The sequence below is a fragment of the Nycticebus coucang genome, chromosome 11 (assembly GCF_027406575.1).
Source record: "Nycticebus coucang isolate mNycCou1 chromosome 11, mNycCou1.pri, whole genome shotgun sequence".
Lineage (NCBI taxonomy): Eukaryota > Metazoa > Chordata > Mammalia > Primates > Lorisidae > Nycticebus > Nycticebus coucang.
The window spans coordinates 20854226-20867608 of record NC_069790.1 but is presented as its reverse complement, the minus strand read 5'-3'; the positions used below and the strand labels follow the sequence as shown (position 1 = coordinate 20867608).

The 13383-nt window shown below is 38.6% G+C and overlaps 1 long non-coding RNA gene across 1 annotated transcript; it reads left to right on the top strand.

Moving 5' to 3' along the window:
- The first annotated feature begins 780 nt into the window (after nt 1-780).
- LOC128560090 (uncharacterized) lies at nt 781-13153 on the top strand. The gene is made up of 3 exons (XR_008372887.1): nt 781-985; nt 6962-7080; nt 12347-13153. It is a non-coding gene; the product is annotated as an uncharacterized LOC128560090 (long non-coding RNA).
- The last annotated feature ends 230 nt before the right edge of the window (nt 13154-13383 follow it).

Here is a 13383-nt window from a genome sequence, read left to right as displayed (position 1 = left end):
TGCAGCCAGGCACAGTGACACCCAACTAGAGCTCCGAGCTACTCAGGAGACTAAGGCAGGAAGATCACTTGAGCCCAGAAGTTTGAGGTTGCTGTGAGCTACGATGACATCAAAAAACTCTAGCTGGGACAGCAAAGCAAAATTCTGTCTCAAAAAAAAAAAAAAAAAAAGGAGGTCCAGTGCGGTGGCTCACACCTATAATACTAGCACTCTGGGAGGCTGAGGCAGGAGGATCACTTGAGTTTGAGACCAGCAAGAGCAAGACCCCATCTCTACTAAAAATAGAAAAATTAGCCAGGCCTGGTGGCAAGCACCTGTAGTCCCAGCTACTGGGGAGGCTGAGGAAGGAGGATCGCTTGAGCCCAGGAGTTAGAGATTGCTGTGAGCTAGGTTGACTCTGTGGCACTATAGTCTGGGGCAACAGACTGAGACTCTGTCTCAAGAGAAAAAAAAAAGTATATATATGTGTGTGTGTGTCCCCGTGCACATGGATGCACGTGTGTGTGTATGTGTGTGTAGTCTTCAAGTCTTCACTTACCAAAGGTGCAAGAAGGAAAGTCAAGATTCAATAAGAGATATGTGTGTGTGTGTATAAGTATATATATATATATATATATATTTTTTTTTTAGTTCAGGACTTACAGGGACTTGATCTTACTCAATTAGGGGAACTGGTTCCACAGTTTATAAGAAGCTATTGTTTCTATGTCTGCTGCTGAAGCCTGAACTCCTCAGAGAAGTCATCTGGGAAAGAAGGATGGCCGTGAAGTGTGGGGAGCGCAGGCAAACAGGAACCCACAGGATGGACTGGAGTCTGCATTACTGTCTTACTGCCTCCCAGCTGCCACCTTCCATGATCAGGTACTCTGTAGGGGAAGCTGGTGTTCTCCATCAGGGAGCTGAGCACCTACTGGTCCGGGAGTGACAGAGGCTGCAGGGGCTGCAGGCAAAGCTGCTGTTCCACTCTGACAACACAAGCTGGCAGGTAAGTGACAATGTGAGTGAGCTACAACAGCACCTGTGTCCTGTACCAACCTTTCAAGAATGAAAAGGTGCTGCTGCCTGACTGTTCTACTTTCTCTTTCTAAATGTCATTTAAAATATGACTTGAAGCCCACACTAACCCAGGGAAGGGAATTCTGGGGGCCATTTTCAGCTTAACTGAGCTGACCCACAAATCCACCCACCCCGTTTAGGTATCACTGACTTAACAAATAACAAAGGGCCAGAAAACCTGTCTGAAAATTGTGCTTTAGAGTTTAGGATTAAATGTACAGCCTTGCTGTGTATCCTAAGATTGAACATGTTAATCCAAACTCCTAGCAACAAGGGAAAATATCACTGCTTTACTCTTGCGTCTAGGGCAGAGTGAGTACAGGGCAGGGGAAGGCTTCAATCTCACAGGCCTGGGTTTGGGGCATTGTTGGCTGTTAACCTCTCTGAATTTCAATGTCTTTATCCGTAAAAGGGGCTGATAATCCCTACTGTTCGGGATTTTGTGAAGATTACGTGATGGTGTCATGTACAACATCCATATACACAGTGCTTAATGAATGACACTTAATATTTTAAGGGTGTTTCACAATTTCCAAATTAATACAGTCTGCTAAACTGCTGAATCTTTGGAGGATTACACAAATCAAAGACCGGTTAAGCCAGAGGTTAGAATTCACAGAACCATCAGCTTACATACCCTAAAACCAGTGTTCCCCAAGTCCTTGATTTGCTAAAGTAGGAAAAAAAACCTGGTAGCCCCAATTGGTTAGCCTCCACTTGATGACTGTCATCAATAGCTGCAGGCAGAAGACAGCAGTCAATAGGAAACTGTATTCCATGTTGCTATTGAAGTTCAGTTTTTTCCTGAAGGCAGATGCCTTCTTCCTAGTCCTTCATGCCTCAGAGAATTGGAATTGACCTGAGAATCACAGAGGCAAATAAAGATAAGAAGGACAGAAAGAGGTCACTGCAGTTCCGTCATAATTTCATTCTCTCCACTCCCTGCCCTCTTACACCAATATACAACTTCAGGGTCACAGATGTACTTCATGATAAAAATGCGCTTGGCCCTGAATTAGTCAAAACTCTGTGGTTGCTAGAAACAGAAACCCAATTCGAATCAGCTATACACAAACAAATAAGAGGGAAGGAAGGAAGGAAGGAAGGAAGTTGGTTATCACTTTTATATTTACTTTAGTATTAGTACAAAATTTAGTTTTGTGATTTTATTTTTATAGTAATACATAATAGATATACATACTCATATTTTCAGGGTACACAATTTAATACACTCATATAATTTGTAGAGATTAAACTGGTGGAAATTCTATAAACTTAAATATTTATATTTCCTTTATGCTACATTCAAATTCTTCTTTTTTAGCTATTTTGTAAACTATAGTCATCCTACTGATCTATCAAACACATGTTATTTCTTCTATCAAACTGTACGTGCCCATTAATCAACCTCTTTATCCCTCGGTCCCACATAAGGTTATGATTTCTTATTTGTATGGTTCAAGTAATGAGCACTCCAGAGGTGGACCTAGGGGGGATTGCAGGTACTTAATAGTACAGATATCTCTCTTTCTCTTTCTCTTTCTCTCTCCACCCTGCCTATGCTTTTCTACGTGCAGGGGCTACATTCTCCCCACTATACATGAGCTTGCTCACCTTGCTGGGGAGAGGAAGTGCAGTTTGCTTCAGACAAGCCCTGGTTTTGTCACCTCAGTCTAATGACACCAGAGGAGAAAGCTTCCTTTTCCCAAAGTCTGCATATAAATTCCCAGGGAAAGAGTCTACTTGATTCAGTTTGATGTAGCCAAGTGAATGGGGACTGTGGTTGATCAAGCCTGGAACTCACGCTCAAGCTGTAGACTGAAGACTGGTTGGCAGCCTAGTGAAACCGAAGGAGAAGGAGTGGTTCATCTCCCTCCAATGAAATCATAGGTTGCACCAGAAGAAGGTGGGGGAGGAGACGCTGAATAAAGAATCCATTACAGATCCTTTATGTGTCAAGGTTTTGTTTTGTTTTCCAACAAAAGCTTCTGAAAACAGAGAGGACTTTTCCCATTGCAAAGGAAGCACTCTTTGTTGACAGAAAGAGGACAAAGTGTACAGAGAGAGATGCTGGGTGAATAGGCTGTCATCAAAACTCTCTTGTAGAATGTATCATCTCTTTGTGACTTCAGGTATTTAATCTCTGTGTGATTCTCATATCTACTTCTATTAGACTGTAACCCTCCGTATCTACTTTATAGGGCTTCCTTGAGGATTATACGAGCTAATATACATAAGACACAGTACAAAGCCTGGATGCACAGAAAGATTTGGGGTTTTTTTTTTTTTTTTTTGGAGACAGGGTCTTGCGCTGCTGCCCGGTTCAGAGTACAGTGGTGCAATCATAGCTCACAGTAACTTCAAACTCCTAAGTTCAAGTGATGCTCCTGCCTAAGCCTCCTGAGTAGCTAGCTGAGACTATAGCCATGAGCCGCTGTGCCTGGCCAGAAAGCTACTTTTATAAAAAAAAATTTTTTTTTAAATCTCGTAATACCCATACCCCCACTACACACAGAGGGTATATTCTGAAACCATCTCCTGAATAAACTACTTGCACTTGAATTCTCATCTCAGAATCTGTCTCTGGAGAACCTACACTAGGACAATACATTTACAAAGAAAATATGGAAAAGAACATGCTGTTCACCATTATTATTCTATGACTGGTGGGATTTTATGTTATTGTTCTTTTTGTTATCTATATTTAAAGCATTTTCCACAGCGATCACGGAGAGCAAATAATTGATTATTGAAAATAGTCTAAAATCCTAAGCCTGGGTTTTAGTCTCTACAGAACCCGACAAAGTTTGTTTTCCTATTGTCTTCTAACTCTAATCATCCAATAATCGAGTCTTCTCACTTTGGGACCCATGAAGTCCGTTCCCAGCTTCAGGACTCAGATGTGACCCAGCTTTTTTATTTCTCTACCTCTTCCACAATCCTTCCCTGACTCCCTCAGCCTGATACCATTTCGTGTCCATTTCTTCTATGTATTATTTGATCAGCATTCTCAGTTCTTCTCATACCCTACATTACTTTAAAGAGATATGACTTTTTTGCCATTACTCTCAAGTTTCTAGAATATTTGCTAGGAGCACTTTACCCATGAAAATAGTGTTACACCAATTCAAGATAAAATACTCCCCCCCAAATTATTTAAGATAATATCTGAGCTGCATCTGCTTTTTCAGTCTTTAACAAAGAGTCTTTTTGTTGGATGGCAGCAGTGCGGGAAGAAAAGGAGAGAAACAGAAGCTGCCTCTGATGCACTCGTCCCACCATACATAAATGATCTTTTCATGAGGACACAGCCGATAAGGAAGGAAAGACAAAAAGCATTCTTGACTTAGGAATGGAACAGCAGCTCCCCCTTGGTGTCTGATTCAGTTATTCAGAATGGCTTTCTTATGGCTGGGCCTCTTGTGAATTATGAGTCTCTCTTTCTTCCCCCCAGGCTTCATATTAAAGACAAGATGCAGCTGCCAGGGCCTCTAGAGATTTCCCAGCAGTCTACTCCGGTGAAATAAAATACCATGTTATGCTGGAAAACTAGCCAGTCCTTTCTTCACATGGGCTGTGCTATCTCATGGTCAAGATAAAGGATTCCAGACCCTGAAAACTTGTTGCTTCTCTTGGGATTTGTGGCATGATCTCCTAGACAGTACTCAATTTTTTTGTGTCCTGGCTTCCCTGTATGATATTGATAATTATCTTCCAAAAGGATTGAATATGTTTGCATAATGTATGTAAACTCCTCCTTCTTGAAACATTATCCTGAAGGAAGGCAGTTAGTTACTATTAGAGAAACTATTTTACTTCCAAGTGGAGAGAGGTTCTGTGCCCCTGGTGCCAGAGACAACTTGGGGCTTTGACAGGCTTGGGATCTTCCCTGTTGGTGTCTTCTGCGTCATGACTACCAGAAGGATTGCATTATACAAATGGGCTGAGGTTTATACATAATGATTGGTTGAACTGCTTCTGATGTTGCAATCTCTGCTTTATCTGACCCAGAGGAAAATGAAGCCAGATAAAATAGATAGATCTATAACCCTGCCTGGAGATTTGGAGTGCGCTAATGAAATGTTGGGAAGGTGTAAAATTGGAGGCTCTTTCTAGTTAAACAGCTTACCCCCTAGTAGAGGCCAAGGCTGAAAGTGAACATTATGCTCCATTCTCATATCTCAATTTCAACCTTTAAATAATAGGATAAGTTTCAAATCCTGGCAAAGATTTGGGTGAGCCTGTAGCACAGGAGAAGAATCTCAGAAATAAGTGAGTTCTTCTTGCTGATGACAGCGCTCTCCAAGTATTGACAGACAGTCCTTCCTTTTCTCTCCCTCTCATTTTACCCTAATTATAAGCTAGCAAATAGGATAAAGGAAGATACCGCTCCCTGTTGGATATACATTGTGTTCAGAAATCTTTATTAGCCTAAGATCATCAGATGCCAAGAATCAAATTTCTTTGCCACCTAACTATCTGTGTATTATATAAATGGAAGAAGGGGTAAGGATCCAGTGAACAAATTTTAATTTTATATATCCAATCAGACAAATAAGTTCTTTTGGGGGTTCACAAGTAAAATCTTAAGTAGCTGAATTTATTAACTAAAGAACAAAGATGGAGTCTTATTTTTCTATCTCTTTTTGCAATAGATTGTCACTCAGTAAATATAGTTGGGTTAAATTATTAAATTGAAAACATCCATGCCTATTTTGAAGAAAACAATATCCATGGAAATTATCAAATGCAATGAATATATAAACTGTACTTCTCTGCTTTTCAATCATGAGGCTAAAGTGTGATCCAAGTATAGCTTGCTAATTTTTACAATTCGTAACTGTCCCTGAAGGAAGGAAAATGGCAATCAGATTATCCTATTTTACAGATATGACAAGTAACATGAGAGCTGCTTGGCTCAGGGGCAGTCTGTGAGTTAGAGTCAGGATAGAATGTTGTGAGACTGGGGTGGAAGGAGCAGAAATCTTGTCCAGAATCTACCTTGGTGCTCCCTTTCTATCTCCTTGCCCCTTTGGACTGACAATGACTTAGGACCTATGACAATGCACTCTGGGACACCGAGGGAAGCTTCTGCCCATCAGAAGAGCAGAGCAAAGAGCCACATCACTGGACTTACTTAGGGTAGGAAGTCTGCTTTCCTCCCTACTTCCTTCTGCTTTGTGCCCACTTCCACCCTATGCCCATTACCTACCTAATCCAGTATGTGGCTTGGCCCTAACAAATTTGGGTAGAGTGAAAGAATGAATGATGATGGCCTTGAAACTCCCATTTTGGTGTTTGAACCCTTAAATCAAGTATGTCTCGAAATGGTTCATTCAGCTCCTTTAGAAAAGAAAAAGCCCTCTTGCATCACCTGTCTGTAATTATGTCCATAAAGATAGCAACAAGAATGTTTCCAGATTGGCATGAAACCATATGCATCTGGTTCTAGTGATGCTCCCTTCTAAAAAAATGAATACTACCTAAGCAGATAAATAAACACACAAACACAAACAAATACCATATAGGAGAAAGGGTCTTCCACATGCTATGCAATGAGAAAGTTATAAAACAGCACATTCACTGGACTAAGTGCTTTCAAATGTACCATCATGTTTGATCTCCACAAAATCCTTATGAGGTAAGTATTCTTTTTATTCCTTTTTACAGATCAGGGAAATGCAATTTAAAGAGGTTAAATAACTTGCCCAGAATCACATAGCTTGAAAATAAAGATTTAAAACAAAATCTGTTTGAATCCAGAACATAACATCTTACCACTTCTCTTTGGTTATTGGTGCCACGCCTCCCTCATGCCTCCTCTCCTCCCTCCCTTCTTTCTCTTTTCTCTTCATTTTTGTATATCTCTGTGCCCCATACATACCATACATGTTTATCTATGCAGATTTTTCTTCACATGTTCCAAGATTTCCATGATCCAGAACACTTTCATTGCCAGAGAGTTTTGCCAGTCCCAGACACGAGGCCAAGAAGAGTCTGATATTCCAGCCATCAGGCCACTGAGTAAGTTCATTGCTCTGCTGCTTGCTGGGCACATCCAGGCTTTGGCTGTAAATATATTTTGTCACTTGAATGTGAAAATGGTAATTATTAATCTTGAAAGCAATGCTTAAAAAAAAAAAAAAGAAAGAAAGCAATGCTTAGAAGTGCCCGTCACTTAGATTTTGGTTGACTAGTTTGTATAAATATGTGCTAGCAATATAAATAGTTTGCATTGGAAATTTGCTTGGGTTTTTCTGTAGAAACTTTCTTCATGTTCCAGAAATTATGAGGATTGAAGCATTATCCAGATAGCAGATGCTCTTCCTTCCTTCTTTCCTTTCTCTCTTTTTTGGAGTCAACAAATGGACACATATTTCTAATAGCTACCATTTTGAGTAATGACTCTGCACAAAAAAGATGACCAGAGGTTCACATGCACGATCTTATTTAACCAGGGATTATAGGGGTTAAACAATAGCCCAATTGTCAGTAACTTGCACAACCAGCTCTCTAATACTAGTGAGCCTCATGACAGGGCCTAAGCTCTCAGCCCTCTTGCTCTTAGCGACAAGTACAGAACCATCCCTGTGTAAGATAGAGATGAAATGGCTCAGTCAGTCAAGAAATGTGGAACCTTGTAGGAAAGATATTTTAAAAGACTCACAAATGTAAAAATAAGGGGTGGAATGCAACCTGATATTTCCCTTTCAGTCCAACAGGTAAAGAATAGTAATGACTTTTTAAAAGAGCAGACTTCTAATTTGTAGGTGAAGCTTTTTAAAACAGCTTGGAGAAAGAAAACCACAGAGTATATTAAGAAGCAGGCAGCTTTCCAAACACCACAGTTACTTCTGTGGAAAAGCAGGGACAAGACTGAAGGGGTAAACAGTCCATTAAGTCAATGGCTGGGGTGGGGGTAAGACTTTTATGTGCATCTGGAGATAAAGAAGTCAGAAGGGCTGAGGAAAGATTAGAGTTAATGACCCACATGGGCTAAAAATCCTCTGGCAGTAACCCCTGACACCAGAGGGGTGAATGCTATAATCAGAAAAGCATAGGTACTGAAAAGGCAAAAATTAACCAGGAACACTGCAGGGCCCTTGAAGGCCAAGACCTCTTCTTGGTTTGTTTTGTTTTGCTATAAATCATTTACTTAACACATTGTAGTTCTTAAGATAGTACATGCTGTATTAACTTATGATCATTGTCGAGTTGAGAGAAAAAAATGCAAAATTTGTCTATAAAAAAGAAAAATCTATCAAACTGTTTTCTTTATATATGTGACTGGGGGATGAAATCAATGCCAGGACTCATTTTTGAAGGATTGAAATCATTCTATCATTATCTAATCTTCCAACAGTTTTAAATGACCACAAACTCCAGTAGCGTTGGCAGGAATTTTGGTCTTCCCACCAAAATTCTACTTTTCATACATGTCTATCCATCTTTACTTGTAAGCATGTTCAAAAATTTTGAGAGAATGCAGAGCTAGGAAGGTCAGTAGCTTGGTGGAGGAGTGGTGAAAGCTTGACCTCCCTCTGTGTCTTTTCATCCAAGATTGTTTTTTTCAAAGTGAAAAAATTTATTATGTAAATTCATTTGCTCCTAAAAATCCTAGCTGGGGTGCTACATGGATGGTAAAAGCTATGATGTGGATATTTCTTAGAAGAAGAAGTTCATTTGTACTACATTTTCTTTATAAGGGATATCTGATTGCAATTATCTTTTTCCAAAAAATCTTGCTAGAACTTGCAAACTTCTCACAGAAATTGGTAGAGAGCAGTCAGGCAACGGCAAGTACAAGAGAGAAAAAGCAGTGAGTGCTGACTTTGAAAAGTATTTACATACATTCCAGAGCATTCCAAACATGTAAAGAATAAACTTAGCAAGGAAAAGGATTCCATGCCTAAAATTGTATCTTTGAAACTGGAATTTCAGTGGAAGAAATAAGTTATGTTATTACTACGTGAAGAGAAACAGAACAGAAATCAAAGGCCCAAATGAAGTGTTCGCGGAAGATTCGTGAGAGAGAAGGGCAAACATACACCAAGAAGAGTCTTCTCATAAGGACATGCCTTGCAATTTGAGCATTTTTGAGCTTGCAATGGAATTTTAAAGCCATCCAGAAACAACAGATGTTTGAACCCAAATGATCCAACTTCTTGATGCCAAAATTAGGGCTCTAAAGAGAAACGTTAGAGTTATAACACATGAAGAATAACTTCAGTAAGTCTTCTCTAGGCAAGCAGTTGAAAGATTTATCCTATGGTTTGCTGACCTACCCCTTTATCTGTGCCATTTATATTCTAAGTGATAAAAGTTTCTGTCAAATGAGGATATTAATAACTAAAATCCAAGTCTTGTTCATAAGTCTGACTTCAATCTCTTCTCCCTCCTCTTTGAGCACTTTATCTCTGTATTGAATTATGAAACCAGGAGGCAGACCCTTCTGAACATTATTTATTTCCAAACTGTTATATATGAAAACTAATAACAGATTATGGCTGCATCTACATAACACAGAATTATCTAGCTAATAGCTGTAAGTTGCCAAGAAAAATTATGAGAAAGCAAACAAAAACCAGCTAACATCAACTCCCACCAACAGTTAGAAAGTAAACTCCACTTTGCAAGGTCTTTTTTTCCCAGATTAAGTAGGTAACTACTAAATTCTAAATCTCTCCTTTACTGGATTTAAAATGTTATTATCATTTAATTCCAAAACAGGATTGTTGTTTTCTCATTAGCTTGTTAGATTTACCTTCCCCCCTCAATTCTCTGTTAAATGAATGCAATTTAGACATCAAATCACTTTATTCAATTTCTTACATATCTCATTTACCAAATAAACTTCCTAGCAATGTAGCAAGGTTTGTTTGTTTCTAGAGGATGTTAGCATAAATATGCTTCTTTCTTCAGCCACACAAATACTATTAAATAGCACCTCTGGAGAGAAAGTGGCAGGATGGAACTCAAACTGTAACTTTATTTTAAAAACAGCATCGTAGGTATAATTATGATTTAGGTCCATAGCATGTAAGGGTGGTATGAACAGGAAATGGGAGTACATCTTCAGAGCCTGATAAGATTCACCAATGTAAGACATATGTTCTGTTTCTTAGCTGGCAACTCGACCTAGGCAGAAAGAAGAAAAGCAATATATGTTTATCTTTAACCTAAAGATCAGACTTACAAACCTTGGGAGATTTGTTTGAATCACTATTGAATTAAGCAATGAAGTCAAGAAATGTGCAGCATAGATTCAATTGCAAAAAAAATAATAATTTTACTTGAAAAGTAAAGATTTGTGGTAACTTCCAGAAGAAAATTAATTAAGTTAGCTATGCATCACAAGCTGGTGTTATCTCGGGGCAGCCTTAGCAAGGCAGAGCCAGTCCTTAGAGCAATCACTGCTAATCAAGGGGACATTCCTGATGAAAGAATCTCCATTATCTACAAAAGGCCAAAGTTGAATTCACTAAGCATTGTATGTTTTAAGAACATCCTACAATAACTATTCATAGTTCTACTTTGGACAAGTAAAAGTATGTCAGATTTACACTTAAGATTAAGATTACAGTTTTTATTTATTTATTTATTTTTTTGAGACAAGAGTCTCACTCTCAGTAGAGTACTGTAGCATCATAGCTCACAGCAACCTCAAACTCATGGGCTTAAGGGATTCTCTTGCCTCAGCCTCCCTAGTAGCTGGGACTACAGGCACTTGCCATAACCCCTGGCTATTTTTTTTTTGTTTGTTTGTTTAGAGACAAGGTTTGCTCTGATTCAGGCTAGTCTCCTACCTGTGAACTGAGGCAATCCACTCCCCTACCCCGAGGCCTCTCAAGTGCTAGGATTATAGGCGTGAGCCACCACTCCCAGAAAGAGTACTCTTATATTCTAGGAAACCATTAGTTTTCTACGTTTTCAGATTAGTGTCTTAGAGAAAGCAGAAGCAGAAGATAGAGACACAATTCAGCGATGGACTCATAACAGTACATTAAAGTACACAGAGGCTAATCAAATCACCAATTTTATAGTCTATGTTAAAGACAACAAAAAGGAGCTAATATCGATGCCCATCATCAAAATACATGTTGGATTGATTGTTCTTTGATAAAGATCATGGTGAAGAAACATCTGGGGAAAATAATCATTTAGAGTTTTGGATTCTATTCTTTTACAAAAGGTGGTCTAGGGAGATTTCTCTCTTTGTTCTAAATAAGAACAAAGATTCTGAGAGCCACAAGAACAAAGATTCTGTCATTCAACAAATATTTATTGAGTGCTGTCTATGTATGAGGTGCTGTTGTAATTGCCAGGGATATAGCAATGGGAAGCAAAGACCAAGAAGAAGCTCACATTCTAGTAGGAGAGGTCAGGTAATAAATATGCAAACAAGAGTCCTTCAAGGATAATTAGTGCTATAAACGGTATGAAAAGGTGATGTGTAGAGAAAGACCAAACAGGTAGGGAATATTTTAAACAAGATGATCAGTAAGATCAAAATATGGTCATTAATGAGGAGAGGGGAAGACACGAGCTTGTAGAGGCAGGCAGAGACTAGATTATATAAAAGACCTGCTGTATTCTGATGTCTGGATTTTCCTTGAAGAACAATGAAAAGCCATTAGAAAATTTACAGGAGTAAGTAACTTTGATCTGATTTTTATGTTTTATGATTATAAAATATTTTAGGGCGGTGCCTGTGGCTCAAGGAGTAGGGCGCCGGTCCCATATGCCGAAGGTAGCGGGTTCAAACCCAGCCCCGGCCAAAAAAGACAAACAAACAAACTAAAATAATAATAATAATAATTATAAAATATTTTAATTATAAAACATTTCAAGCAAACATGAATTTATAGATAAGAAGAAAATGAATACCTCAAGAAACTATATTCCGTTAAAAACCCCGGAGTACCCTTCTCAGTCCTAGTCCCCTCCCTTTTTAAAAGCAATCACTATTCTGGATTTTATGCTTATCATTCTCAAGCACGTTCTTGTGCTTTAACCACACATATTCATACATACCTATAAACAATATATGGCACTGTCTCGCATGTTTTCAAACTTTCTATGAACGATACTACACTGTACACACACTTTTGTACTTACTTTTTATCTCCAGTATGTTTTTGAGACTTAGCCATGCTGATATAGAAAGCTCTTATTCATTAACTTTCAGCAACTATTCAGTATTCTCTTGGATTGACATATCCTAATTTATTCATGCTTTGGTTGATGGGCCCTTATGTTGTTCTCAATGTTTTTGTATATATCTCCCCAGGAAGGCAATGGAAAATAGACACACAGAAACAAATGGGAAGACTTTTCAGTAATCCAACAGGAAGCTGGTGGTGGCTAAGATAACAACAACTGAGATGAAGAGAAATAGGGAAATTTGGTATGTATTTTGGAGATCCAGGTGATTGGACTTGCTGATGGATTGGATAGGGAAGAGGGGTTGCTGAGAGAACATAAGAACTCAAGGATGAATTCTAACTTTTGGCCTCCAGAAATTTTTAACTCATCTAAAGACCCAAATCTTAGAGCTTTACAAAGTATTGTGTGATATGGCATTTTAATTTCTTAAGGTTTATGAAAATCTTATATATATGAACAATGGACTTTACAATTGGGTCTCTATAGTACATTGGGATTATACTGAGATTTAGTTAGATGATAATCTTGAATATCATCAGAAAAAATTGAAATTATGCTGTTTTATTATGATAAAAAAAATCCCAGGGGAATGTGTATGTCTGAAGGGGTCTGAATAAAGCAAAATTGGTTATACATTGAACACTTTTGAAGCTGAGTGATTGGCATGTGAAGGTTGAACTTTTGTGAATGTTGCAAAAATTACACAATAAAAAGTTTAAAAAGAGATAAGAAAAAAATTTAGTTATCTCCCCATCAAGATGAGAATTGCTTCCTATCTGCTTTTCAAATAAACACCCAAATAATAACCACTCTAAGTACATCATAGTAAGTAGTTTGTCAGAGAAATCAGGAAATCCAGCCAAAATTCTTAAGTACTTGAGGCTTATAAACCCCTCAGAAATATGATGAAACATGAAAATTTTTCCCAGGGGAAAAAACCACAATTTTGCATAATTATCTGAATGTCGTCGGCACTCTTTGAAGCTGGCATGGTAGACTTATTTAAGAAAGATGGGGCTCCATGACTGCATTGATGTACATAGCTATGATTTAATTTAAAAAAGAAAAAAAGAGGAAGATGGGGCTTGGCGCTTGTAGCTCAGCGGCTAGGGTGCCAGCCACATACACCAGAGTTGGTGGGTTCAAACCCAGCCTGGGCCT